Below are 19,852 nucleotides of genomic sequence, written 5' to 3' on the forward strand. Positions count from 1 at the left end.
ATACACCCTCTCCATGTCTCTCTCTATTGCTTCCATGTTACAATTTCATTTACCTCTCCTAAAAATATCTAAAATTCAGCATCTTAACCATGATAAATTCTGCAAATTGAGGATTTTTCATCAAAAAATCCTCTTTTCATTGTGGTGGTCAACTGTGGCGGCGGCGTAAAGAAACGAAGAAGAAGAAGACCAACGGTCATTTTTTCCACAATCTACACAATGGTGAGTTCAAGCTTCTTCAAAGCTTCACCATCTCAATGATTCTCTTTTAATTCACCCCTCTTCCTTCATCAAATCAACTCATCCTACCCATTGTAAATGTATCACTAACAATTCTAGTGATTATTACCACTAACAACTAACTTCTCTTGTAAAAATGCACCCACACTATCAACATATGGAGTAGGCAACCGCACAAGTAAACCAAATTCACTCACTCCCATGGAAGTTTCTCTCCTTTCACCACATCAATAATTCTCTTACTTGAGCCCACATCCATATGACTCAAGAGAAAAGAGAGAGCCCATTCTCATTTGAAATTCATAATCCTTGATCTTTTCTAATAAAATTGATTAGGCTTAATCCTAATCAAGGCTTCTAAAACCTATAAATAGAACCCATTCCTTCTTGTAAAATACATCACTATACCATTGCACACTAGAGTGAGCGTACCACACGCTGTGAGCGGGATGAAAACACACACAGCGCCTCTATAACGACCCGACACACACTCTTGGGAAGATACACACACACACTATGGGGCACCACTCGGCTTACACAACACACCTGGCCGAGACAGGGAACACACCTCTGGAGTGAGAGGAGAGAGACTATCCACTTGCCCACTCCACACAGACACACACATACACACACACACCCAAAAAACTCAGCTCAAAAGAGGAGAATTTCTGATGTTTAGATACAAATGAGCTTGGGCCAACACCAATGGGGCAAACAGCTCACACAATATGGGTAAAAGATACCAGATACAATCACAAACTAGAGCAGAAACTTCGCTCATAGGAGAAACTTACACAGAAAAACAGCAGGAAAAGAGTGAGGAATTTGGCAAAATGGACAGCGCCATCGCGTCCGGAACGGCCCAAAACCCCAGTCTACAATGTCAAAGTGCTCAAATCCGACCTCGGATGAGCAGTTTAGGGCCAAAACAGGCTCCAAAATGGGCAAAAACACACCTGCGGCTGTTCCTCCTCTCTTCTCCACGTTTTTTCTGGTCTTCTCTCCGTTTTTTTAGTTCCCACACTTAGCTTTATTAGTTGGGCACCCTTGGCCTTTTAGATGACCTCAAACGGACCCCGAACAGGCCAAAAACTGACCTCGCAGTGCATAGTTGTCACCTTTTTGCATCATTCGCACACCTGGCACTCAGCTTTTTTCCAATAATGCATCTCGCCACCACGTGAAGTGGCCCCCAAAAAAGGTCCTCATGATGACCTTTCTGCATAATTCTCACAAGCAAACACCCACGTTGTGTCCGTCCTCATCTGCGTGCAAATATTGACCTCGTTCGCCCTCCTGACGCCACTAGATGCCATCTGACACACCTGCTGACCTCACGTCGTCGGCCTGCGGATAGCTTCCTCGAGAAGTTTTACGCGCTACCAACTCCTCCTTATTGTAGAAAAAACACAATGGTACTAGTAACGATGAAAATCGATGCACTATGTACATGGTGTCCTACCTGTACACATGTGGGCCCCACGTAACCACCTGGCTCTGGAAAATGGGCAATACTTTATTTGATGCACCATGCATGGGTATGTACATATGCGCAATCCCTTGCTCCAAAAAACTCCTGACATAATTTGCCCATCCCCTAGCCTGCTAGATCATTCATGATCAGCAGCAGCAAAGAGAGATATGAGACTCGCCGTATCACAAGTCTCCTCATCCTTCACCAACATTTCTTGCTCCACCGACAACTCATCTTGTTCCACCATCATCAATCTAGCATGATACAATTTAAGACGCAATCCATTTACCCTTGACTTATGTAGAACACCATCCAGGTTAGCCAGCTGATATGTGCCATTTGGAAAACACTCTACTACCTTGAAAGGGCCTTCCCACTTAATTTGAAACTTCTTTTGGAAGGTGTTGTCCAGCTTACTGTTGTAGCGCAAAACCAAGTCATGTTGCTTGATACCCTTACTTTTGACCTTTTCATTTAGCTTTGTCAAAGCCTTATCCTGCCTCTGCCCATAATGCTCCAAAGCGCTCATCCTATCCAACTGGACCTCTTGTAACTGCAAGAGCCTCTCTTTGAATGCATCACTAGGCGGCCCAAGCAACTTCTCTAACATCTTGACCGCAGGCAACTCTACCTCCACAGGCAATAGTGCTTCCTTTCCATACACCAAATGAAATGGAGTAAACCCTGTACCTGTCTTCACCGAAGTACGGTAAGCCCATAATGCACTAGGCAATTCCAAATCCCAATTCTTTCCTTGGTGCTCTGTCACTTTCGAAAGAATCTGTACCAACTCACCATTGAATCTTTCATTCAAGCCATTACACTGCGGGTAATAAGGAGTGGTATGCTGGTGCCTAATCTTCATCTTTGCACATAAAAAATCTAGCAGTTTAGCTCTAAAGCCAGGCCCCTTATCTGAAAGTAACTCCAGTGGCACCCCAAACTTGCAACATATTTCATCATACACAAATTTTGCCACATCCTTTGCAGTGATTTGTTTTACTGCTATAGCCTCTGCCCATCTAGAGAGATAGTCCACTGCCGTCAAGATATAGCTTTTGCCCCTGCTTGTGATAGGTAACGGGCCTATTGCATCAATCCCCCACTTTTCAAACACATCAAACGCCATAATGGTTTTTCGTAGCTCTGGCTTCAACACTCTCTTCCCAAATGCTTGACACCTATTGCAAGACCTACACCAATGGTGAACATCCTTGTGCAAACTAGGCCATACATACCCCTCTTGCAAAATCTTATGCAAGGTGATCTTTAGAGCAAAATGGCCACCACATGCGCCTTCGTGATTCTCTTCCAACACTCTGTAAAGCTCCTCCCGCCAAGGTACACGTCTCAACACGAGATCAGCCCCTTTCATGTATAAGACATCACCAATCAATTTGTACCTGTATGCTCTACGCACAAAGCCATACTTCTTAGACTTCTGAATCTCCTTTGGAATGATTCCTGTTAGCAAAAACTCCTCTTCTTGAGCCAAACTTTCCCGGCCATGATAAAGAGGTAAAGTGGTCCTCAACACAAATAGCTCCCCAATCATGCCTTGAGCTGCTTCATGTGCCTCTCCATTTAGAGCACGTTCAATGTGTCTGATACTCCATGCTTCAAACTTTTTTAACAGGCCTTTAATTCTGAAGCACATTTCCTTCAATGAGGTGTTCTTGCTCTTCCACACACCCAACACTTGCTTCACCACTAACAAGGCATCACCTTTTATTCTCAACCTTCGAACCCCATGCTTCAAACAAATGTGTAATCCGGCTTCCAATGTAGCATATTCAGCCTCATTGTTACTATGCGCATCCAATTTGAACCCTCTCTTGCATACTAGCTTCCCCTCTGGATCATAAAGTGCTATACCCCCTGAAGCTGCATCATGGCTCTTTCTGTATGAACCATCAAAGAACAACACATGTGCATTGCTGATCTGTGGCACTTCTTCAACTACCTTTCTCACCACCTCTTCCTTAACAATAAGGGGATTCTCCTTGTAGGTCAACAAATCAGCTAGGGTAGCCCTTGTACTATCTTCCACTAGAAAAGAGAACTCAAACTCTTGCAGCTCAATTACCCATTTCTTCACTACATTTGACATGTTAATACCATTAATTAACTGTGGCAAAAAGGCATAACTCGTCAAGAAAACAAAAGGCCGTGGTAGCAAGTAATGACGAAATCGTCGACAAGCAAATATTACACTAGCCATCACTAGCTCTACTTCCGATAACTTTCTCTCCGCTACCAACTTCACTCGGCTTGCACAATACACTGGCCTCATATAATGGCTGCCCTTCCCCTTTTGCAATAGCATGGCTCCAATGGCATCATCCCCTACTGATGGATTTACATAAAAAACTTTCTCCCAATCAGGAGCCTGCATGGCTGACAACCCCCCTAACACCTCTTTCACCTCTTGAAACACTTCTTCACACTTGTCATCCCATTGCAATGGATCATGCTTTGCCACTTGCTGTAATGGATAAAGAAGCTGCGAAGACAATGGAATAAACCGTGCCATGTACTTCACTTTGTGTATAAAGGTTGCCAATTGCTTCGTACTCATAGGTGATGGAAGAAGAATAATAGACTTCACCTTATCTGGATCAGCCTCAATGCCATTTTCTGACACCATATGGCCCAATAACTTCACCCTTGGCTGTGCTAGATGACATTTCTTTGGATTTAGTTGTCCTCCACATTCATCATATCGAGCCAATACCATCTGCAACTTCTCATGATGCTCAGCCCTACTGCTATAGACACAGAAGTCGTCCATAAAAGCCTTAACACAACTACCAATGAATGGTTCCAGCACCCAATTTGCTCTTTCTTGATAGAAAGATGGTCCATTTGACAACCCAAACGGCAACACTGTGTAGCAATAGCAGCCCCATGGCGTAATAAAAGTTGTCTTTGTGCGGTCTTTAAGAGCAATCTTCAATTGAAAATAGCCTGAAAAACCATCACACACACTGTACCTCTCATAACCTGCCACTGAATCCAAGATCTGATCGATGAATGGAAGAGGATATGGGTTCTTCTTAGTAGCTGCGTTTAAGGGCTTAAAATCTACACAAATCCTCCACTTCCCATCCTTCTTTGGACTGACTACTACTGGACTCACCCATTCTGTGGTCTCCACAGGGACTATGAACCCTGCCTTCAATAACTTGTCCACCTCTTCCCGCAAGGCTTCCATTTGCTCTTGACCCATCCTTCTTAGCCTTTGCCGCACTGGCTTAGAACCTTCTTTCAGCTCTATATGCATCTCTTCGCCCTTGAACCCTCTGATCTCTTCATATGAAGTAATGAACAAATCAGGAAAACTAGCCAGCATATGCAAAAATATATCCTTCTCCATAGCTGAGAGGTCTCCACTAATCATTTGCGTCATTAATTCCTGCTTTTTTGACAACTCAACCTTGGTTTGCATCAGCCCTTCAATCACTTCATAAGGTCCTTCACTTTCATCTTCAACTTCATTCGCAAATGCGACTAAACCACACTCCTGGATTTCTTTATCCATCAAAAGAAATGCAACATCAGCATCCTCATCACTGCTGGTAGTGCTATCACTGTCCTCATCTGTCACCGTGGAAGAGTCTTCATCACTAGACTCATCCTCATCTTCATAAAGCTCCTCTAATCGTTTCCTTGTGTCCATATTATAAAGCTTCTTGGTACCTGTCTTTCCATAGAGGCTAATTGTACCATGTCGCCAATCTTGAACAGCTCCCACTGCACGTAACCATGGTCTGCCCAGTATAATAGGATATGCTCCCAACCCTGCTGGCATCACATGAAAATCAACCACTGCCTTTGCATCATATGCCTCCACTTCTAAGCTCTTTACAACACCCAAGCATTTTACTTTTTGATGGTTTGCCAATCTGATCCGAAAACCTGACACCCCAGCCACTGTGAGACCCATCTTCTCAACGCATGAGTGTGTTATGACGCATATTTGGGCTCCGCCATCCACATAACCTTGTCCCAAATTTTTCCTTTTATGCCACACATCTACTATTGGACAAATGTCTGGTAGCTCGTCCATTGCCAACACCTTCACTGAACCTCTCTCTGGCTCTTTCTCCATTGGGTTAACCATCCTCTTCCACTGTCGCTTTAGCTTAGGCACCATCTCTATAAGCTGCCCAAAAGTAACATCTGCCTTCCTGCTCGTCAGATCCTCCTTCAAGTCATAGCTTAATTGCCCATCCCCTAGTGGAAAATCTGAAACATGAAACTTTCGACGAGCTCTCCTTTTCCTCTTGGCCTTGACATCCTCGCCTTCATGGCTCTTTCCTTTCTTCTTACTAGGACCTGGGGCACTTCTTCCTTCCTTTTCCTCTGTGGTCCTCTTCCCAATAGGCATCACTAATGTATCCTCTAGCTTTGATGCCTTCTCCAAGGTGACTACACTTAGCACTTTTGTCTTCCCTTTTTCCTCCTGGGTCAGTCCACTGGTTCCTTCGTCTCCCTTAATTTCGATGCCATAATCATTTGACCTAGTTAGCACCTGTCTTGGCAATGGATACATGTCTCCCCCCATCCTTGGTGGCTTATCACATTGTGGGCTGATGTGACCCAACTCTCCACAATTATAACATGTGGGCGTCTGCCTCCAAAACCTACTATTACTTTGTCCAGCACCATTCCTAGGTTTTTCTTCACCTCCTGGCTGATTTGCAAACCGCCCTCGACCTCGATTATTTCCCACTTGACCTAGCATGTTTAGGCTAAGATTCTTCATCAGATCAACCACTTGCCTCATGTCTTGCCTTAGGCCATCATCTTGCACTGCTGTAGTGACCACTGCTGGCATAACCTGAGTAGTAACAGGAACCACTGGTTCATGATGAACCCCTGACATACGACCTTGTAAAGAGTCCATAGGCTGAAATTCAGCTCTCATGGGCAAAGACTCCACCCCTAACTGGCTCATTTTTCTCATCTTCCACTCTTTGTTCCTTGCTACCTCTAGTGCATCTTCATATGTCCTAGGCTTCTTTAGCTCTACTCTCCAACGTATATTCTCCCAAAGACCAGCCAAGAACCTGTCCTTCTTCATCATGTCAGGCGGGGGTACCTGTGGTGCTAAAGCCTTGCACATTCGCTCCCATGCCAATGAAAACTTTCGTATGTACGCATCTACTGGCTCACCTTCCTTTTGCACCAAAGCCTGTACTTCTTGCCACACTTTGTCAGGGTCTTCTATCTTCACAAACTCCACTTCCAATCCATGCCTTAGATTGTCCCAACTCAATCTTATAGGTGGATCAGCCATACACAACTCCTCTTCAAATGCTTTGGACCAAGCTCGTGCATCACTCTTCAAACAAATTTGGAGAAGGCGTAACATTTGCGTAGGGTCATGAATCTGGTTGCTAATGCAAGCAACCTCCATCTTTTCCAAAAATTCTTCCACATCTTCATCACTTCTTCCATGAAACTCGGGATAAGAGAAAGCCATGGCTACCCAAATTATGATGCTTTGAGAACCCCTTCGAACACACGTGCAAGAACCCAAAACTTTTCACTACCCAATCCCCAGAAACTTCAATGGAGCTCAGCTTTAGATGAGAACAAACACATGCACATCAAATGAGTTTTCATAGTTGATCATCGGAATGACAACAGGCAAAGGACATTCCAGGATCTCTCTCAATCTTCTTGGCCCAAACATAAAGACTATGCGCTGCTGGAAAAAGATCTTCCTGGACACATGAACATTAATCTGAATTCTTTTCGTTAAATGAAAAGGAGTGAACTGAGGGCCATTTTGATCATCCATTAAAGCCAACCATGAAGCTCCCAAGAAGGCACACCTGACTCAACCTCTGATTTTGCCAAAATTTCAGCAGCATAACAGCATAAATGGCTCAAAATACCAAAAAACCAGCCATCATAACTTGGGAAAATTTCGACAGAGTTTCCCCAGAAGTAGAGCAGTAGGAACCCAAAATATAGACTGTCTATGTATGCATAAACTGTCAACAATAGAACCCGAGCATCAAGTAGGACTCACTAGTACATAGCCTATGGCGAGGTCACGAAAAGGGTGCTCCAGCTACCTGTATCACCGAAAGGATCTCCACATTTGAGAATCCCCCAGCTCAATAAAAACCTCACGCTATCGACCCTCACACGAAAGCTAATGCAAATCGCGTATAGTCAAGTCTCAGAAATGACTATCTTCCAGACCAAGTCTCAGAAATGGCTGGGACTGCCAAATAAAACCATATATGGCTCCACAAAGGCGTACAATGGCAGTTTCCACAAGTAACGTACAATCCAACAGACAATGCGCTCAAATAGGCGCCAAGTGATGCATTCCCACAACAACTGCAAGTGACATCACTGTACTCCAGCTACCTGTACCTGTGTGAATCACCTGTACCTGTCCCTGTCCCTGTTCCTGTAACCTGTAACCTGTAACCTGTAATCTGCAACCTGCAACCTGTAATCCCGAAGCTCGAAGCTTGAAGCTCGAAGCAGAAGGTACTCGAAGAAGGTCCTCAGTGGGGGCACCAAAAGAATGTGAGCGGGATGAAAACACACACAGCGCCTCTATAACGACCCGACACACACTCTTGGGAAGATACACACACACACACTATGGGGCACCACTCGGCTTACACAACACACCTGGCCGAGACAGGGAACACACCTCTGGAGTGAGAGGAGAGAGACTATCCACTTGCCCACTCCACACAGACACACACATACACACACACACCCAAAAAACTCAGCTCAAAAGAGGAGAATTTCTGATGTTTAGATACAAATGAGCTTGGGCCAACACCAATGGGGCAAACAGCTCACACAATATGGGTAAAAGATACCAGATACAATCACAAACTAGAGCAGAAACTTCGCTCATAGGAGAAACTTACACAGAAAAACAGCAGGAAAAGGACAGCGCCATCGCGTCCGGAACGGCCCAAAACCCCAGTCTACAATGTCAAAGTGCTCAAATCCGACCTCGGATGAGCAGTTTAGGGCCAAAACAGGCTCCAAAATGGGCAAAAACACACCTGCGGCTGTTCCTCCTCTCTTCTCCACGTTTTTTCTGGTCTTCTCTCCGTTTTTTTAGTTCCCACACTTAGCTTTATTAGTTGGGCACCCTTGGCCTTTTAGATGACCTCAAACGGACCCCGAACAGGCCAAAAACTGACCTCGCAGTGCATAGTTGTCACCTTTTTGCATCATTCGCACACCTGGCACTCAGCTTTTTTCCAATAATGCATCTCGCCACCACGTGAAGTGGCCCCCAAAAAAGGTCCTCATGATGACCTTTCTGCATAATTCTCACAAGCAAACACCCACGTTGTGTCCGTCCTCATCTGCGTGCAAATATTGACCTCGTTCGCCCTCCTGACGCCACTAGATGCCATCTGACACACCTGCTGACCTCACGTCGTCGGCCCGCGGATAGCTTCCTCGAGAAGTTTTACGCGCTACCAACTCCTCCTTATTGTAGAAAAAACACAATGGTACTAGTAACGATGAAAATCGATGCACTATGTACATGGTGTCCTACCTGTACACATGTGGGCCCCACGTAACCACCTGGCTCTGGAAAATGGGCAATACTTTATTTGATGCACCATGCATGGGTATGTACATATGCGCAATCCCTTGCTCCAAAAAACTCCTGACAACGCCAGTTCTATCTTGGCTGTAAAGAGAGAGTAAGCTTTCTATACACCATCACCTTGGTGCATAGAAAAGCTTGAGCTAGTTTGAGTGAGTGCGAGTAGAAGATATTCTTCCTACCATTGTTGTATCTACCCCAATATCAATGAATTGGTAGTTTTGGGTGCAATTCATGTCCAAAGGCTCACGCTTCTCCTCCAATTTGGCTTGGCAAACTCATTCAGCTTCATAAGGTGACTTGTTTCATTGAAGGTTGTTGTTTTGTTGCTTGTGATTCATTGGCTATTGTTTGGCTACCATTGTAAGAGGGTGGATGGTGAGAGGGCTCCCATAACCCTAAGACAATGTGCTAGTGATGCTATAACCAAATCTTGTCACTTGATTCCGCAAGCTCTAAGTTTCTTTTTGTGCAAAATATAAAGTTGAAGCTAACTTGTACACCATCTCTCTCTCTCTCTCTCTCTCTCTCTCTCTCTCTCTCTCTCTCTCTCGTGTTTTAGTGTGTGAGAGTGTTCCATTGGTGTTAGGGTTAGTGTAAATTCCTTGCTTGTTTGTGGGTTGCTCTAACAATTCTCCTCTTTTGCGTCCTAGTTCGCTCTTAAACTAGGTGGTGCCCTTGTGTAGTTGGGATTTGGCTGTGGGTTTGTTGTTTTGGTTTGTGTTGTGTTGTGCCCCAGTCCCATTGAGCAGCATGGGAGCCTTGAAGGGTGTCTAGAGGTTGCTCTTCTTGTTGCCCGTCCCGGACCGCCTCAATAGTTCCCTTGTGTAGATTGTTCTTGATACCTTGCCAGATTCTTACCAGACTTTTGCTAGTAATTGGATACTTATAACCCAAGGGAATCCTGAAGTTGTCAAGTTTGATGCATTGTGCACATTGCTGTTGCAAGAGTCACTTTCTAGAATAAACAGGACTAGATAGCATGCAACTTTTATTGCTTCTCAAAGAAAGGGTGGTAATAGTAATGCAGCCACTTCTTATTGTTGTGTTGCGAGTGGCAAAACTTCTATTCCCAATGCTTCTACTGACAGCACTTCGTATGGCAATTGTGGAGATAAGGGAAAAAAAAAGATGCGTTGCCATTATTGTAAAGATAATGATTACTTGATCAAGCAGTGTCCTAAGTTGAAGGCCAAAGAGGCTAAGAAGAAAGAGAGTGGTTCCGCTGCAAATGCTGGTTCCACTACAAATGCAGCCATTGTTGGGTCTTCTGTGAAAGGAGACTGTGATGCTGATGTTGATGTAGAATGGGTTTTTACTGTAGAGTGCACTTACATTCCTGTTGTCCATGATGCATGCAGGTCAGTTACTACAGATTCACATGTGTGGTATTTCAACAATGGTGCTACAAAGCACATTACCTCTCACTTGTGCCAACAATGCCTCTTATCCTACTAAGGGAGTTGAAAAGATTGTACTTACTACTGCAAATGGAATTTCTTTCACAATTGTTGATGCACTTTATATACCTGGGATCAAGAAGAATCTTTTGTCTGTATCTGCACTTGTTAGACTTGGACTTGTAGTGAAATTTGTGGATGATAGATGTATAGTTCATGATCTCAATTTTGGTGATGAAATTGTTGCATCTGGCCTTTTGTGTCGTGGGCTGTATAAGATCACTTTGTATGACAAGTGTGGACTAAATTTTGCAAATGCAGTTGCAGATTCAAGGGTTGTTTCAGATACAAAACTGTGGCATGTACATTTTGGGGATCTGCATTTTGCCAGTGATAGCCGTTTTTCGGCTCTCTGTGATTGCCATAGTGAGTTATCCCCCCCCATCAAATCACTCAAACACTGTGGTTACCCTCACCCTTTCACTGTATATAGGTGCGTGTGAGTTAGGGGACTTTTCCCATATTTCCTTATTGAAATAAAAAACCCTCAATTAGCTAGTCATTGGGCTAGTTGAGCCAATATATATATATATATATATATATATATATATATATATATATATATATATATATATATATATATATATAAGAGTATATTATGGCCCATGCGTATGTAAATATTTCTTTGTATATCGGGCCTAAATAAAAGATTTTTTCATAATTATTTTGGTATTTATTTAAATATTTCTACCTAGGTGTGTGTTATTTATGCTCTGTACATTGCCTCACCATTACCACAATTTTTCTTACCATTTTTCATACTCTTTATTCCATATAGAAATATTTTCATGTAAGCTTCTCTTATATTTGGTGTAACTCCACTCCAACAAAAATCCAAAAAAACTAGTTTTATTTATGTGTATATTTTTTCACTATTGTGGTTTTTCCCTTCCTACATCTATTTTCTTTTTTTTCTAAAAAATTAGAACACCAAAAATATTTATCTTTTTATGGTAGCCTCATAATGAGAGAGATTTCTTTTGACCCCTTTATATTTTTTCCACTTATATTATTTATATTTGACATGTACATATTTTTTAGACCCCTCAATATTTGATTTTCTTAGTTGTACTATTCACTTATATCATGATCTCAACAATATCTTCAATTATAGACCTACCAAATAAGGTCAAGGGTAGGTGGCATGCATGCATGCACTATGGAGGGCTCACTCTTGGAGGTATTCAAAAGAATCATCCAAAGAAAGACCCCACAAGGACCTTGTGCAGTGGAAAAGAACGGTCGGTTTTGCTGAATTTTTAAAGTTCACTTGCTCTCCGAATTTGAAAAGGTGATACAAACGAAAGTTGTAGCTCGTGGCCTGAACTTTTGCCTCAAATTGTTTCATTATTTTTTGAGCTACGAGCTCTGAGCTATGATTTTATTAGTGGACCCCAGTTTTCCCATGCTATGCAGCCACACTCTCTCTTCCACTCTATCATTTTCCTCTTTCACACACACTTCTCCACTCATCATCCCCACCTTTCTCACCACTCCTCTCTGCACCCTACTCACCTTCTCCTCAACCTTGAAGAATAAGAGAAACCATGGTGAACTCATACCTCCCACACACAATTCCATTCCAAAATTGACCACCTAGTCTCATTTTTCCTCCTCCAAATTACCCATATCTATCAAAAAAACCACAAAATTCAGCCTCTTCTCTTAAAAGACAGCATCATGGTGGTTGATTACTCAGCTTCAATTACCTTTTCTCTCAAGGAAGGTCAAGAGTGGAGAAAAAATGTACCGTCAAAGCTAGTCGACCGTCAAGAAGCGTCAAAATTGGCCCTACTCAAGACACTTGGAGCATCAACCTTGTAAGAAATCCACCTTTTTTTACCTCTTAAGAGTTTTTCTTCCTTATTTGTATCCTACATGGATACTCCCATTTTAAATATCCAATTCCATTTGTAAATTAATACTAACTCTACTAATACTAACCCACTATGAAAAGTCCTATCACCTCCATTTCTCTCCTCTCTCTTTCCCCACCAACTTCTTGATAATTCCAAGCAAAAGAAATTAGATAAATTGCTGAAAATCTAACCCAACCATGGTTAGAGGAGTAACTCTTGCCTTCAAAATTGCTATAAAAGGAGGGTGTAGCTAGCACAAAAAGGGGGGAGAAGAAAGAGCACTATGCTATAGCTTGAGAAGCCAAGCTCAACCTCTTGAGAAGGAGCTCTTGAGTGGAATCTCATTGGCATTAGGCATATGTATGTGTTGGATTAGGGGTGATTAGCAAGGGAACTCTATGCCATTGTAAGAGAGAGTGATCATTAAATTGAGAGTAGGAAATCTATCATTTCTCCTACTAGTGTAAGCCCAACATTTGCTGAATCAAGGAGGGTGAATTTGGACTAAGCATGGATACCTTTTCTCCCTTCCAACGTGAAGTCATGGAAAATAATGATGTGTAAGTGTCTTGGTGTTTTATTTAAGTTCTTGATAGCTTGTCTCCGGGTATTGTTATCAATTTAGCCATAAATCCCACATGCTGTAAGAGGGCGACAGGGTGGAGAGGACTCCCCTGGCCTTAAGACAGTGATTGGAGTGGCTTTTTTTCTTGTGATGTGTTGTGGTGTAATTCACTCAGGCTATGTTGAACAAATACAAATCTCACTTTGATTGGTCATGAATAATTTGTAAGAAGGCATTAGTGCAACAAGCACCCCCTTCCCCCTTCTCTCTCTTTCTTACATATATATATTTATGTTTGCTTGATCATTAACGATACACTTCAAAGCACCCCGAGCACCATCTCTCTCTCTCTCTCTCTCTCTCTCTCTCTCTCTCTCTCTCTCTCTCTCTCGTGTCTTAGTGTGTGAGAGTGTTCCATTGGTGTTAGGGTTAGTGTAAATTCCTTGCTTGTTTGTGGGTTGCTCTAACGATTCTCCTCTTTTGCGTCCTAGTTCGCTCTTAAACTATGTGGTGTCCCTTGTGTAGTTGGGATTTGGCTGGGGGTTTGTTGTTTTGGTTTGTGTTGTGTTGTGCCCCAGCCCCATTGAGCAGTACGGGAGCCTTGAAGGGTGTCTAGAGGTTGCTCTTCTTGTTGCCCGCCCCGGACCGCTTCACCAGTTGCCCCCACGGAGGAACAGGCTTGTGTATGTTTTTTGAAGGCTCAACCTTTAGCATAATCAAGTAGCTTGCATGAATCACGAGAATTTGTATGATCCCTTCATTACCATTACAAGGCAAAAGGTACACATAATAGTTAGTACTAAGTTGCAATATCAGCGAGTAATTCGTAGAATTTTAGGTCCTCTTAGGTTGGTAGAGATAAACGCATCAGTAAATCCTTTTATTTTGCCTCTCATTAGGTACGACCTTAGTTTGGACGTCTATATTTTTGTTTTGTTTTAAGAATTAGGTCATGCATAGACCATGGATAATGGTCCAGGAATACAGGTTTTTCCCTTTCATTTCACTCCACACATTAGAGTAAACATTGCAATTAGTAGAAAAATCCATTTTCAACAACGTATGGTATTCATGTTTGGTGCCCAAAGAGTAGGAGAAATTCTCGCGTCACCAAACCCTGTCATTCTACCTCTTGTTGATTATCATAGGTCATTTGATGTGAATATTTTTATTTTGTTGTAGAATAGATTGCAATTTAGAAAATATTATTGTGTAAATCTTTTAAAGAAAGAAAAAACAAAAACGTGTCACTTTGAAATCAATTCAATGGAGAACCAACGCCAAATGTCTGGATATCCTCTTTTCTTTGGAGAGCCTGGAGAGGATGCAGAATTATTTTTAGCAAATTTCAAGATGTCTTGTCGTATCAAGAGGATAGTAACCGATCAAGAACGTGTAGAAACGTTTGAGGTGGTCCTTAGGAAAGATGCTAGTACTTGGTTTGACTCTTTGCTTAAGGAAGTTAAGGGGAATTACACAGAAGTTTTGAATCGTTTTAAGAGATACTTCTTTGATCCCCAAAACACTCAAAAACTATGGCAAGACATTGTTTCTCATAAGCAAAAAGACTTAGATGACTACTACTTGTACAAGCAAGAGTTTCTACGTCTTTGGGCTCTATGGATACGAAATGTTGCTAACCCTGGTGATGGTGCAGAATTTCTAAAGAAGGAGAGGTTCATAGCCGGACTCTTTCCTGACCTTAAGGTAAAAGTTGAGGCGGGTGCACCTGCTACCTTTGATGCAGCTGAAACTAGGGCTGCTGAGAAATATAGGAAACTCAAGTGCTTAAGGGGAGAGGTTCCAATAGAAGGTCTTAGACCCAAAGGTAAGTCACAAGCATCAACATCTAGGGAGCTTCCTGAGGTAACGGCTGAAGTGATTGAGAAGTTAAATGAATCTTTAAGCAGCCTGTCAATTCACATTGCACAAGCTGTAGGTCCAAAGGGACAAGCAAAGAAGTCAGAAGAGAGAGAGCCACGAACTAGGAGAGTCTTGCAATGTTGGAATTGCGGAGAGTCTGGACATGGGATGTATAATTGTCCTTGGCCCCGTGGAAAGCCAGGGAGACCTAACTTGAATTACCCAGTGATGAATGCAGGAGAAGGAACTAGTCAGCAACCACGGCTTATACAAAGGCCAAATGGAGCAAGACTACCTCCACAAGGAGTGAAAGGAGTTCCACCTTTGCGAGACCCAAACATGCTTGTGGTAGAGGTGACAAATTCAAGAGAGGTTGACATGGAAGCAAATGGCATTAAGCGTGGCCGAGGGAAAGGTAAGGAGAAAGAAGGAGTTCCATCACAAAGTGACCATGGACGAGAAAAGAAGGCAAAGGAGACCAAGGAAGCTAAGAGGACTCGACGTCGTATCAACCTCCAAGACTTTCCTCTTGGACATGGAATGGCTCCATACAACCTGTTGGAAGACATGAGAGGTAAGGGTCTTGATATCTCATGGCCTCAATTTCTTGCATTATGTCCACAAGTTAGGAGGGATTTAACAAGGGCAGTTAGCACTAGGAGAAAGGTAAAAGAGAGTGTGCCTGTTGTAAAAACTGCACAAGCTGAAATGAATGAGGAAATTACACCTGTGCTAGATTGTTACATAAAAGGGAGATTGGTTAGGAAAGGTCTAGTGGATGGGGGTGCACAAATTTGCTTCATGACAGAGGGACTCATGCAAAAAATAGGCATGCACATCCATGAGACACCTGAAATTAAGGTCAAGATGGCAAACAATAGCAAGGCTAGGTGCGTAGGCATTTGTAAAAATGTTTTTGTGGAGGCCTTTGGCATTAAGAAGGCAGTGGATTTCTATGTCATGTCTACCAAAGGAAATGGTTACCCATTTATCCTAGGGAGACCATGGCTAATGAAAATGTGAGCTTTGCAGGATTGGGAGAGTGGGAAATTAATTTGCAGGAATGACAATCATAAGAAGGTTGTCTTTGACATGAAGGAGCAACGCCAAGAGGAGCTCCATGAAGAATCATCTCAAAGTGAGACGGAAGAAGGTTGGATCGATAGCACTTCAGAAGAAGAAAGTAGCGGCAGCATTACTGAAGAGGAGTCTTCCATCGAAGTCATGGGGGTAAGGTTTAAGCCAAGCAACCAAGAGACCTCTTGTCAAGGCTTGGAGGAGGTAGGTCCTCAAGAGAACGAAGATGTTCAAGATGAAGGGATGCTGGAAGGTATGCTATCAACAACACTTACAAAGGATGAAAGAGAGGAGTTCAAATGTGTGCTAAGGAAGTTTCCTAGGCTTTTTGCTAAAGACTACACCGATGTGCATGGGGTAGATGTTGTTCAACACAAGATTGAGTTAAAGCCTAAGGCCACACCTAAAGCTCAGAAGCTACGAAGGCTAGGAGTTATAAAGGAACAGACTCTACTCAAGGAGGTAAGAAAGCTTCTAGCAGTAGGTTTCATTTATCCAGTGGAGAATTCAGAGTGGGTCTCTCCTGTTGTTGTCACTCCTAAGAAAAATGGCAAGTGGAGGGTGTGTGTGGATTACCGTCCCCTCAATGAGGCAACAAAAAGAGATCACTTTCCCCTCCCATTCCAGGATGAGATACTAAATGAGGTAGCTGGTCATGAGAAGTACACTGTGTGCGATGGTTACTCAGGTTACTTTCAAATAGGGATTGCATTGGAGGATCAATTGAAAACAACCTTTATCACTCCTTGGGGTTGTTATGCTTTTATAGTCATGCCATTTGGTCTGACAAATGCTCCTACAACATTCCAGCGTTTCATGAATATGGTGTTTCAAGCATTCTTTGGAAATTCAATTAGGGTGTTCATTGATGATTTCTGTATTTATAGCTCAAAATCATTGCATCTACAAAGGGTAGAAGAAGGTTTAAAGAAGCTCTACGACATGGGAGGTCAACTCAACCCCGACAAGTGCCATATAGGTGAGGATGAAGTAATCTTGCTTGGTCATAAAGTTTCTTACAAAGGCATTGAAGTGGATCCTTCAAAGGCAAAGGCTCTTATTGAGCTACCATCACCCAAAAGTCTTAAGGAGGTCATCTCATTCATTCAAAAGGTGAAGTATATGTCACGCTTCATTCACTTAGCCTCGGAGTTACTTCACCCTTTGCAAAAGTTGACACAAAAAGTAGAATCTGCATGGTCTGATGAGCTTGAAGAGTATTTTTGTAACATTAAAGTCATTTTGTCAGAGCTACCAACACTCATGCCTCCTTGTTGGGAGTACACATTCTTTGTTAGCTCTAGTGTTGGAAGGGAAACAATTGGTGTTGTGTTGCTACAACAAGATCCCCACAGTACAAGGATGCGACCCATCTACTTTGCTAGTAGGGTCATGAATGCTTTGGAGAGAGACTACACAGAAGCAGAACTCATGATGCTTTCTCTCATGTTTGCGGTGAGAAAGTTTAGATCCTACCTGCTACCAAAACCTTTTGTAATTCTCACTGCAGAAAATTTGTTCCCTTGGGTGTCATCTCAAATGAATCTTAGTGCTAGGATCTCAAAGTGGATTATGGAGTTGCAAGAGTTCCAATACTCTTTCAAGGTAGAAGATAGTGTGCGTGCACAATTGGCAGGGATTCTCACTTATAGGGTGCATGAAAAGGAGATTAAGGTGCCTGAAGTAAAGACCCTACCATTGCCACCACCAAAAAGTATTCCTAATGCTTTTACCTTGTTCTTTGATGGAGCTTTTCGTCGAGCCATAGGAAAAGCAGGGGGAGGGCTAGTGTTGCTCAACCCAAGTGGAGAGGTGGTCATGAAAGAGAAGTTCAATCTACCAAGTTCAGCTAGCAACAATGAAGCAGAATATGACACACTACTTCATGGTTTAAAAATATGCATTGGCCATGGTACACAACGTCTCATGGCAAAAGGGGATGCACTTCTCATTGTGAAGCAGATTTTAGGCATTTGGGCATGCAAAAATGAAAGACTAAGGGCCAAAGTTCATACCATCCGTAGGCTATTTAATCAATTTGAGGAGGTGCAATTATATCATATTCCTAGGAAACAAAATGAAGATGTTGATTTACTTGCACAACAAGCCGTTGCATGTGTAAAGGAAGAAGTGCAGGTCATCATGGTGGCGGCTGCTGTGAAGCAACCGAGGTACCAGGGATTGGAGTCATTGGCTCCCATCATTGGCTACATTTTGGAGGGTGAGTTTCCACCATACTTCAAGAGGAGACTCATGAAGAAGGCAAGCATGTATCTCTTCCTAGAAGGCTCCCTCTATCAAAGAGGGAAGGATCAAGTGTGCAGAAGAGTACCAACTATCGAGGAAATTCCAGCCATTCTAAAAGGTTTGCATGAAGAGGCATGTGGTGGTCATTTTGCCCAAGAATCAACTATGAAGAAGATTTTGCTTGCGGGGTATGTTTGGCCAAGCTTGCATGTGGATGTTCAACATTGGTGTAAAAGCTGTCACAATTGTCAGATAAATGGAAATAGAAGGTTGGTGCATGGTCCGAGGCAAATAGTGCTTGCAAATGGACCCTTTGAAAAGTGGGGCATTGATGCTATGGGTCCTCTGCCTAGGACAAAAAATGGTAAACTCTACATTCTAGTGGCTGTAGACTATATGACTAGGTGGGTGGAAGCTCAAAGTGTGGCAAGAGTGAATGAGAGGACAGTTAGCAAGTTTGTGTACAATCACATTTGTTGCAGATTTGGCACACCTTTGGAGATTGTTTCTGATAATGGTCCAGGGTTTAGGAAGGGCTTGCTCACAGAAGTTTGTGAAGAGCTTCACATTCTACATCGTCATAGCACACCATACTACCCACAGTCAAATGGTTTGGTGGAGAAGGCTAATGGTGTCATTGTAGGAATCATTAGAAAGATGGTGCAAAACAAAACAAAATTATGGGATGACTTCTTGGATGGTGCCTTGTGGGCGTATCGAACCACATATAGGGAAGCCACGGAGTTCACACCATTTCACTTGGTCTATGGTCAAGAGGCTTTACAGCCAATTGAACTAAACATTCCAACAATGCGACTTCATGGCAAATCAGCACAACATGATCAAGAAGCATGGATGGATCGACTTCTTACCTTAGCTGAGCTTGAGTGGAAAAGAGAAGCAGCATACGAGTGCTATAAGAGGAAAGCCACACAGACAAAGGAGAACCTTGACAAGAAACTGAAGGACAAAGGCATCAATGAAGGAGATATTGTGCTAAGGTATGAAACAAGATGGCAGGGGCCATACATAGTCAAGAAGGCTTTCAATTCAAGTTACTATCAACTTATGGACTTGAATGGGAAAGAGCACTCCAGGAAGGTAAACGGCTATCACTTGAAGCTTTACTTGAGTCGCCTTCTACCAAAGGATCTACCAGAGCAAAAGGCAACTATCCCATGTAAGTATTGTTCCATGAAGCATGAGTGTAACACAAACCAAAATTCCAAGGGGCCAAACAATGAAGATCTTGTCAAGGACTCTGAAGCACTCTCTTTGGAAAAGATTCTTTATGATGGTACATGAATATACCATCATCCTGGGGGAGGGCTAATGATAGCCGTTTTTCGGCTCTCTGTCATTGCCATAGTGAGTTATCCCCCCCTATCAAATCACTCAAACACTATGGTTACCCTCACCCTTACACTGTATATAGGTGCGTGTGAGTTAGGGGAC

Source organism: Adiantum capillus-veneris, chromosome 2 (genome assembly GCF_014529385.1).
Source record: "Adiantum capillus-veneris isolate H3 chromosome 2, ASM1452938v2, whole genome shotgun sequence".
Classification (NCBI taxonomy): domain Eukaryota; kingdom Viridiplantae; phylum Streptophyta; class Polypodiopsida; order Polypodiales; family Pteridaceae; genus Adiantum; species Adiantum capillus-veneris.